This window comes from Sinohyriopsis cumingii, chromosome 15 (assembly GCF_028554795.1).
Source record: "Sinohyriopsis cumingii isolate HCF-2022 chromosome 15, ASM2855479v2, whole genome shotgun sequence".
Lineage (NCBI taxonomy): Eukaryota > Metazoa > Mollusca > Bivalvia > Unionida > Unionidae > Sinohyriopsis > Sinohyriopsis cumingii.
The window spans coordinates 66,255,286-66,266,044 of NC_142975.1; the positions used below are offsets into that span (position 1 = coordinate 66,255,286).

The following is a 10,759-nucleotide window of genomic DNA, read 5'->3' on the forward strand; positions in this document are numbered from 1 at the left end:
ATCAACTTACAACTATCATAGAAAATAATCGTTTTTACAAGAATAATAAATATAATTTAAAATGAGATGAATAAAATACATAACTTTAATATTAGCTATTATCACTTTTACTTAATGATTAATGTAAACATATATTTGACTATTTAAGGAAACAAATTAAAGAGAAAATCAGAATTATGATATTGCATGATGCTATCTTAGTATGTCCTGCTTTACTGACAATGGTCAAAGCTGTCTGGAAATAGCCGTATGAACCATAAAGGCTTTATTGGGTTTTGAAATATGTTTTATTTTATTTAATTGCAACATCGACAGGAACCATTTCATGCCTTATAAAGGCCATACATTGCTTCTATATATGGGTACGGGTAGCTGCTGCGGGTCAGTTTTTATTTTCTCGGCAAGTGTATACTTTGGCAGAATAATCTTGTTTGGGAGCTTTATATATATATATATATATATATATATATATATATATATATATATATATATATATATATATATATATATATATATATATTACGTCATGTTATTCCAACTCTTTATTATTGCCCCATGAATATCCTGCACTTTACAATCATATTGTTAGAAGTTTTGATTTTATAAATTCGTATCAAGATGAGTGAAGCTGGGGCTGAAGAATGACCTGCCATCCGATGATTCGTTTGCATGCTCTGAAGATGATGTGTTCATGACAATAAACTTATTTTAAAAGAAGATACCGTGAGAGGTATAGATAGCTTACGGCAAATGAAGTTTTAGGTGTGGAACATGGATACTTTTATCAGGTCACAATGTAAAAATCGCACAATGGTAATGATGATGTTGATGATGACGATTATTATTATTAGTATTGGCTTCTGGTGTGTCGGTGGTTCTTTCCGGGGTTTTCCCGGGTTCTTCCTCCACCATTAATACTGGCCGCCATGTATAGCCTATTATGTGCTGAAAGATGGCGTTACACCCCACAACAACAACAACAAAAATTATTATTGGATGTGGTCTGGCTTTTATTGCTTACCAATAAACTATGGCTAGTTGGCCGCCTACTCAAATCTGCTCGATAGTGTTTTCTACTCTCAGATTTGGCAGTGATAGATGGAAGGCTGTATTTACATTCCAAAATAGATTATAAGTTACTAACAAGCAAGGCAAGTTTTGTCAATTGATTGCCAAATGCTGTCTCGATTGGTCATTTGTTTGGAAATTCATTTAGTGAAGACAATACTGCAGTTTTCTAATTAAACCGTCATTGTTGACTTCTAATTTAATGTAGTGACATAGCAAGTCTTTCTTCTTGGCAATTATATGATTTTATATAGCAAGTCATATTCCTCGACCAATCGGTTTTCTCGATTTCATTTCTCGCATCCACGAAGAGATTGTATGTACTCGTGTCAACGGGCTCTTCATTAACTCGTATGGACATCACGTATAGTAAACTTACTAATAAAATCAAACGCAGAAGTAAATGATTTTTATAGTAGGTTTAGAAACGTAAAGTAAACGATTAATAACATTAACAGTGTACATACATTCTACAAATGTATAAATGTATAACATTTTAGCCAGTCTATAACGATTGCAAGAGGATAAAGATCAAACAAAATTTAAATTGGTATTAAGTGCCTTAAGGAAAATGCATTAAAATGATAAATCATCATTTGACAAACCCAAGAAACAGATATAGACAAAATGTGCAAACTGTAAATCATAAAGTTGAATTGATGATACATTTGCAACGATACTACATTGTTGCCCAATTTACGAAAAGAAAATAATTTACCCTTACAATTAAACTATACTCATGCGTAGTTTCGATGTATTCAACTCTAGAATTTATAATAATTCCTTGTTCTTGATTAACACTTTGTTAGCACACTTTTTCGCGACTATTCAGTTAACCTTTCCTGCAAATCATAACTTTTTAGAGACAGTACTGAACTTTACTATTTTTCTTCTGAAAAAAATGCAAGTATTGCGTAGCGATAGGCTCATTATTCTGTAGAACACATCAATCATTTGAATTTTGAACAATTATTTAAAATGTTCTTATCAAAATCATTACCCAACATCATGCACAGAGATTACGTTCTAAGAGTGGATACAGATTAATAGTTTTATGATTTAATCGACGTCACAAAGTTACCAACCAATCCTTTTGATGCATGAAACAACTTTAGTACCAGCTAGACATCTTGATAGTCGAGTTCACGGTTATACTTAACTAGTAAGGTGTACATCGTGTATAATTTCTTCATCATTGGATGTCCTCGAATATAAAGTGTCTGAGTGGGTCAATAGATTAGTTAATTCTTCTTAAACTTAAGAGGCCTTTTGCACTGTATTCGCTCGTTACATTCTGAGATGCATTTCCTAACCATAGGAAACCCTTGTCCATATTAATTGTATTCTTTAAACATAAATTCAAAAGCGAAAGTCGAAGGATTCTAGTAATCAGTCTTCTAGTTCATGACCCATCCTAAACGTTAACGTCGATAGTGCAATGAACAAAGGGTGTGGTGCGCAGTGATGGGTGGGTCGCAGTATAATCTTGGTTTTGTTGGAACGTAGGTGTTATTAAAGAATGTTGTTCCAGTAGGGAGTTGATTTACAGACTGGCCTAAGTAAGAATCTAATACAGTGATCCACGGGTTATCTTGAGACCGATTGATGATGAATTCTTATTAGTCGGCTGTGGAATGTGTGTGTGTGATAGGAACTGTTCGCCGAAAGACATTGGGAGAGTCTAAGACAGACGTTTGAAAGTCTCTTCTTATTGCTCATTCATTATGTGCCAAATATCACGTAAACTTATTTTTTCAAAAACATGTACTGAAACAGCGTGTGCAATCGCGATTGTTTACTGTTAATGTCATGTAGTGAATTTTTAAGGCTACATCCGGTCTAATCATGAGCGAGTTCATTTTCTACCTCACAGTTAAGGTTTAATATGGTATAAACATTGTCTTGTTTGTGCTTTGGGAGGTGCTTCAAGAATTTAAACGGTCATTCTAAAAGTTAATGTCCACGCATTCAGATATTGAAACTGCATACTGCAGAGTATTCAAGTATATAACGTCACCTCCCCATGACTAATTAGTTTACATACTCAACACATACAACGGGGCAGCAGAACAAATGAAAGTGGTAACAAAAATGTGTTTTTAAACTACGCATGCTCCCATAGCAGACTGGGCAATCTAAATTTGAAAAGTTGAAAAACCATTAACATTTTGAAAATAGCTAAAAAGGCATGAAAATTTAATCGGATTATCTACGTATGTATTCAAATATGCCTGCTAACGTGAGTATTCGCCATTGAAGAAATTTCTCCTCATCATCATGTGTGTTATATATATATATATATATATATTTGTCGAAACTATATGTTGTAAAGAAAGTTTAAGGATACAAATGTAAAAACTGAAAAAGAGTTACTTAAATGGGCGAATGCCTGATCACCTCCTTACGCTTTAAAATCTCTCTCTCTCTCTCTCTCTCTCTCTCTCTATATATATATATATATATATATATATATATATATATATATATATATATATATATAATGGCATTTGTGCAATCCTGTTAACTATATTCTCATAGTGAGCAGACAAAACCGATTAAAGTAAGACGTCCCCACTGCAAGAAGTTGGTCGTAAAATGTTCTGCATATTTACTTACTAATTACAGTAGGTACAGTACAAAAATACCGATCAATGTTCGTAAGATTGACACAACTGAGATAAACTATGAAGTAGACAGCATTCAACCACAGATAGTATGTGGAAATAATATGCCTATGTACGGTTGAAAAATACAGAATCAGCTAATTTTGCTTTGATTTACCTTGATATGAATTTTGATAAGTTTAAAATGAGTAAGTACATTTGGCACCTAAATAAGTGTACACAATTAAGTATGATGTATTTATGTCATACTTTAGAAAGTAAAAATGTGAAAACAATCGTTCCCTTTTCACAATTCAAAGAAGTAAATCATATTTGTATTAACATAGATTATGACCCTCATCTTCAGCAGAGCTAGTAGTAGCCGGCCTAAAACTTTAAGGTGGCCATATGAATTCATCGTAATATAATGCACAACTCACAGATTTACTATTAAAATTAAATTATATGTTCCATGCATGAGCACAATCTCCAAGCTGCCATCTATGCTGCTGGTATGTATGGTGCTTCTAGGACCTGACGACAAGTGATCTGGAAATGCATAGCATTTCATATTTCAAGGACGAAACCCAGTGTCATTTCACGTGAAAGAACATACAAATCGACATTGAGTTCGTTTGTCAAATAACGAATTATCTGAGCTGAACCAATAATTGTAAAACTAATAACACGGCAGACAGATTGAAGGAGATTAGTTGTCATAATTTACGTCTATAGATTAAGATAAGTCGACAATTGGGGATATATAATATTAATTAAAGAAGAATATTCTACCAAAATTAAGGCCATTCTTAATTCTTAAAAATGCCACTTTCCACCAGCATTCGCTCTTTCGATACTCGTATCAAGTCCTGAAATATTGTTGCCATTCAAATGTATTGAAAAGATAAATATTTAGTATGTACTCCGATTGAATTAATTAAGCATAGAACATACAGATATTGCAGAAATAATGAAAAATAATTTTCTTAAGTAATTGACGCGTATATTTTTGCACGTACATGCATGTTTATTGACTTAGAATCGAGCTTTGTTGCCTGTAAATTTAGAACAATAACGACCAGAACTAAACTTTTAATTCATATCTGAATCAAGGACGTTCGGTCCTTTACACATACTGACCTGCTTCATTAATACATGGTTTGGAGAATATCTTCCCATATGTTATATTTTCAGAAATATATGTATAATTTGCCAACTCCCCCACGCCCAGAAAACAAAACTTAAAAGACAACAAGCAAGCAAAGAAAGCGAAAATTGTTTAAACAAATGTACTAATTTTTTTGGAAACAATAAGGACATAGTCATCAAACGTTGATATTCTTGCTATAATAGTGGGGGGTAGTAATTGTAACATTGTTTCTGTTGTCGCTATGAAGAATTCGTATTATTATTATTATTATTTTATTATTATTATTATTATTATTATTATTATTGCCTGAGATGCATGATAGCTATGTTCCTAGCAGCACTGGATGTATGGAAAAGAACTTAAAGTTCTAAGCCTGAGGACTACACGTGATTTTGAAGCTGAAAGTTACTTCTTTGTTCTACTGCGGGATCGACATGTAAGTTAACATATGGTAATTTGCTTAGTTCTTTTTCTAACACTACCACCAGAACCTTCATCATCATCATCAATAATAATAATAATAATAATAATAATAATGTGACAATCAAAACAGGTACAGTTTTGGCCATGATGAGATACAGATTAATCGTGATATGCATTTTCTTTGTTTGAAAATTTGATTATGCCAACTCTTTCGAGTCTTTTGCTACCGTCAGTTATGTGGGCTGATATTGCTAGGTAATTTAAAAGTTTTATTTCGAGTTTATTCTTATTACGAGTAAGACCGGATTTTCATCATTGTTTTAACGTCTTTCTCTGCATTTTACTACTATTTTATTTTGTATTTCAAGAATGCTAACTGTACTAATGAGTTCCTGTATGAGTGTCACAAAGAATACTTGCGACAGCGTTATTAAACTACGTCAAAATCAGTAGTGTCATGAACTTGAGCCAACATTTTGAACAGTAAAGGAACATTGAATATAAAATATATTGAATTGAAAATAACGAATGCAATGGGTCATTTGTCCTACAGTTTTAGAAACTTCATATCTTGAAAATGCAGGGCAACATAAGATTTCTTTAGACAACTCCGTTTTCGATAGCGGTTGACGGACTAATCGAAAAGGGTACAACATTGATCAAAATAGATTAGATGCATTTGCATTGTTTTATACCTACCACAGCCTTCTTAAAATATCTAAAATATATAACAGTGAGTGCTAAGAATTCGTCAATGAAAAAACGATTTCACAGTGTTTAAACAACCATTTTAAAGAACGTTTTGCATGTCCCATGATCACATATATACTTACTGTATGAATGTGGAGCCGTTGTATTTCCACTGGTAGAGCGTAGCAATCGTGATATGCGCGTCGTCGCATGTTTGATATTTTCTCAGCCCAACACTGGTCGGTTGCCTCAGAGTTTCCTTAGGAGAAGTGCCGCTATAACCATTCAGTATCAACATCGACGTATGAATATTTTGTGCGAAAACAAGTCACAGAGATAAATTACTAATGTATATTTTATCCTCATTTGTTTAGTCAACATGATGCACACAAGATGATGGGCTGGTAATGCAGGATTAACCTGGACTGGCATTCAACAAAGGAACACCAACATTAGAAGGATACAATTCGAACTGGGACGGTTCTGGTTTAAACCCTGTGTTCGATTTTCAAGTATTGCATGGAATATATTTAATTGCCACAGCTGGAGACTGCAGTGTGACACTCGTGACCCCCGTTTGACGAAACAACGGAAGTTTACTCACTTAATCGTAAGTTTTAAGCTTGAAAAAATCTTACGATATTTCTTAATTGCGTTTTGCAGTGAACAAAACATATCAAGCAAATAATGCATGTGTTTAGTGACCATACTGAACAATATGTATTATTACTTATTACTTGTAGGCTTATTTTGTGTGCGTTCGTATTCGCGTGCGTATGTTTGAGTAAGATAAAGAATATTGCCGACCTATATGTTTTGAGGATACATACAGAACTGAACTTAAGTTACCATGGAAATGAATAAGCATTACTTCTCCATTTAACTATTTGTAAACGCTAATTACATCGTTGTTTTTGGGGACTGATATTTTATTGTAAGACATCTATATATTGGAAGTCCTGTGAATGCCATTTAGAATGTACAGCGACAAACGAAGACAGTCTTATTTTTGACATGAGTGGGAAATACGAGGTTTATGTAATCATTAGAGTCATATACAACCAAATAGATTTAAGTCGTGTTCATTAGAATGGCAATAAAAAGGTCTTAAATGCTTATCAGTTTTATGTTTCTTTAAATGTTTGCATTGTACGAACAAGCGTTGAAAAAACATCTTTCGTTTGCGTCTTTTAATACCCTCACGGCGAATTTCTGGTTGCGAAACAGGTAAATAAAGCTACATTGTGTGCAGTGGAATCTAATGTTCTACGTCTTTAGATCGGTGATCATCAAATCATTTACGATACATTCATTTAGACAAATGCAATAAGGAAACCCAAGCTATTTCTGTTAATCTCGAATTAATACTAAACTATGGCATTAGTAATCATCTTTTTTCTCGTCACGTCAATGCAAATTGTGATACCATTTTTAAACAATTACTCTAGAATAATGTACCCCGTCTTTTGCTTCATTGCAAATGTCTACTTATGAAATGGTTGTTCTCCGATGAAAGCCCTCAAGTTAAAATCAAAATGACTTAAATCAGGATATGCTTCCAGATCTGTCTATAAAATGATAACGTTTTTAATTAAATGGTTTGTCAATGACTTCAACCCATTGCCATCTAGAAGCTCGAAGTCTTTACCCGCAATAGTAGGCTTCGTAAATAAAAACTGCATTATATATAAGTTGGATTGTTTGTTAAAATGTACGTACTGAATGTATCTCCCAAACTCTCTTACTGGATGTGTGCATCGCATTTTAGAGACTTCTTATCTGAAATACCACAGTTATCCAAACGTTTTATGTCTTGCTATCATCCAATTATGTTCATTCAGATGGAGAAATCTCCATAGTTTGTTCCATGTTCCTACGTGTATGTGTTTGAGCCTATGAACGTGTCGTACAGGGCTTCAAGGTGTCGAAATTGTCTTTCTCAGCAAATCCAAGTACGAATACACAAATTTATCTCGATTCGCCGCTGACAAAATTCAGATATCACTTGCCTTACATTTATAATTGAGAATTACGCGATAAGGTATATTTTGATTAAATAATGTGAAGTGTATGTAACTATATCACTAATACATACTTATATATATTTTTTACAGAGGCTGAAAACGATCAAAACTCCAGCCCCAGAATGCTGACGAAATGACAGGGCAATGCAAGATCCGATTCAAATGGTTTCTGTTGCAAATGACGTCAATCAGTCGATATTTTTTTATGGTGAAAATACTCTAGTCTAAAGAAACCATATGTTTTATTTCGTATGCATACAATTATTGCCAGTGATATTTTATGGTCGACATCTAGTTATTCGGTTCCGTAACGGAAGAATTTACAATGTATATTATATACACTGATCAGTTTGAAAGTGTGGATGCTCTCTAATGTGAACTTATATTCTTATCGGTGTATAGTTTCTTTTTTTACTCTATGCCAAACATCTCAAGTTTTCTTGTTGATGGTTATAACTTCCTCTTTAAAGTAATCGTTTCATACAAAGAATCTATTTCTGTATCATTATCGTTTAAGTTATTCTTAAACCTGTCTTTGTCGATGTTTACATCAATTGAAGCATGACGTTCGCTGTCGATATACTCCAATCTTCTGTTCGGTTAAATGCTTGCGATAAACATATATGTTGTTGTAGTTATAACACATAAGTAGAGACGAAAATTAAATATTTAAATCTTGGGAATCAATCCATAAAACACGTACTATATTATATATGGTCTTTATTTGAAACCAAAAAAGAGAGGTTTGCTTTGAAGTTTCAAGCGTGCTTAAAGAATTCGATATTTTAAAATACGAACGGAAACAATATTTAGCTTTAGCGATATAACATTAGCTTTATAGTATTGTGTGTCAGTTTGAAAAGTCCAAATCTTTGGAAGACAAATAAGTTTGTAAGATGACTAATACTTTATAGTATTGTATGATAGTATTTGTAAAGTGGGAGAATCATATTAGTCAAATACACGTAAGCTAGACCCTAGGATTCAGAAACCAAAGAGTTGTAGACCAGTTACCAGAACACCATCCAAGTGTAAAATCCAAGAAGTGCTTGATTTCATGAATAATTTAATATGTTTCGTCCATTACCGGTGACTCATCTTCGGAAAAGAGCTGCCACTGACATTTAGAGAATAAAGTGCTATAATCCATATACCGGAGCACTGAATACATACTAACTCCTTCTGAATTGCATTTGTATAGTAATCTATTGTTTTGTTACGGAAAAAATTAATCAAATTAGTCACATATACTTACTCTTTCAACTAAGGCTCAGAGACCAAATCCTTGTCTTTTACCAGAATATCATCCTCATACCGATTCTATGCAGTATCTGTTTGCTTTGTAATTTAATATGTTTAGTCGTCTTATTGCGTAAAGAAATGATCATCAAGTCTAAGTAAAAGTATAAGGATGGTCGTGTCATGATTGTGGGTAGAATTAGCTTTGTTAGTAAACGTTACTTATACACATCACTGCGATTAAAAACCGACTGTTTTTCAGGTCATTTACCAGAATGTTGTCTTAATACCAAGTTCAAGAAGTACTTGTTTGTTTCTGTTTCTGTAGTTGCATGAATATAGTCCTCTGTTAATTTTATTTGGGAATGAGTTTGTCATATTAGTCAGTGACAATCAGCCTTGCCTCTTGCACGTAAAGCTCAAAATGTTGCATTCCATTATACTTCCCAATACCAACTTCAAGAAGTACAAGTTATCTTCTGTGATTCAATATGTATAGTAGACTAGTGATTCTATTCAGGGAGAGAATCAATGATATTAGGCATTAACTGTTATCATGTAACTGTATTCAGAGAACAATACATTTTAGACCACTTATTAGATTATCATGCTAATATCAACTCCACGAAGCACTGGCTTGCTGTTGTAATTTACTATGTACCGTTTTCTGGTTATTTTATTTGTAAAGAACTAATCACAATAGTCAATCGTTCTTAATCGTGTCAGTGGTATACATAACCCAAAGCGTTGTAGATAGCTTATCAGAATTATGTCCTAATGCCAACTCTATGAAGTACAGGTTTGCGTCTGAAATGCATAGTGTATATTCGGCTAGTGATTTTATTGAGAAAGAATTAATCCTATTATAAAATGACACTTAACCTCGACCCCTTGACTGGGATCCAAAAGAGATGTAGAAACCTTTGTACAAATCTGTCTTTATATCAACTGCGTCAAGTACTGGCTTCTATCTTTGATTAAACACGTATATTCATCTAAAAGCTATATTGCTAGGTAATAATTCTTTTCATAACAAAGTGAAACTCACCATTGCCATTGAAATTCAGTACCCAAAAGGTTGTGGACTACTTATCGCAATACTGTTATACTGCTTTCTCCAGGAAGTATTGGTCGGCTTCTGCAATTAATTTGAAACTTTTTGTGATTGTTCTGTGGAAAGAATTGCTTACCTTGGACATTAACACTTACTCCTTGTACAGGGATTATGAGGCAAAAGCGACGTAAGCAATAACTAGAATAACAAGTAACACTAACTTTAAGACGTACAATTTTCACCGCGATTCAGAGGCCAAAGTGGTATAGACCATCTACCAGAATGATAATACAATGCATCTGCAAGAAGTAAAAGCTTGCTTCTGTAATTTGTTATGTTTAGTAATTTACTGATGTCACACTGAAATGAATAATGGTATTTGTCATTGACACAATCCTTGCCATTAGGCTTAAGAACTTAAAGCTTTGTAGAATATTAACCAGAATATTACCCTATTATCAATTTCAAAGATGTACTCACTCGCTTCTGTAATTTCTTTTGTATTCTC

The 10,759-nt window shown here is 33.3% G+C and overlaps 1 long non-coding RNA gene across 1 annotated transcript; it reads left to right on the forward strand.

Annotated features, from left to right (window-relative positions):
• The first annotated feature begins 4,475 nt into the window (after nucleotides 1-4,475).
• Nucleotides 4,476-10,341, forward strand: LOC149781971 (uncharacterized). The gene is made up of 3 exons (XR_016414546.1): nucleotides 4,476-5,257; nucleotides 6,309-6,544; nucleotides 8,049-10,341. It is a non-coding gene; the product is annotated as an uncharacterized LOC149781971 (long non-coding RNA).
• The last annotated feature ends 418 nt before the right edge of the window (nucleotides 10,342-10,759 follow it).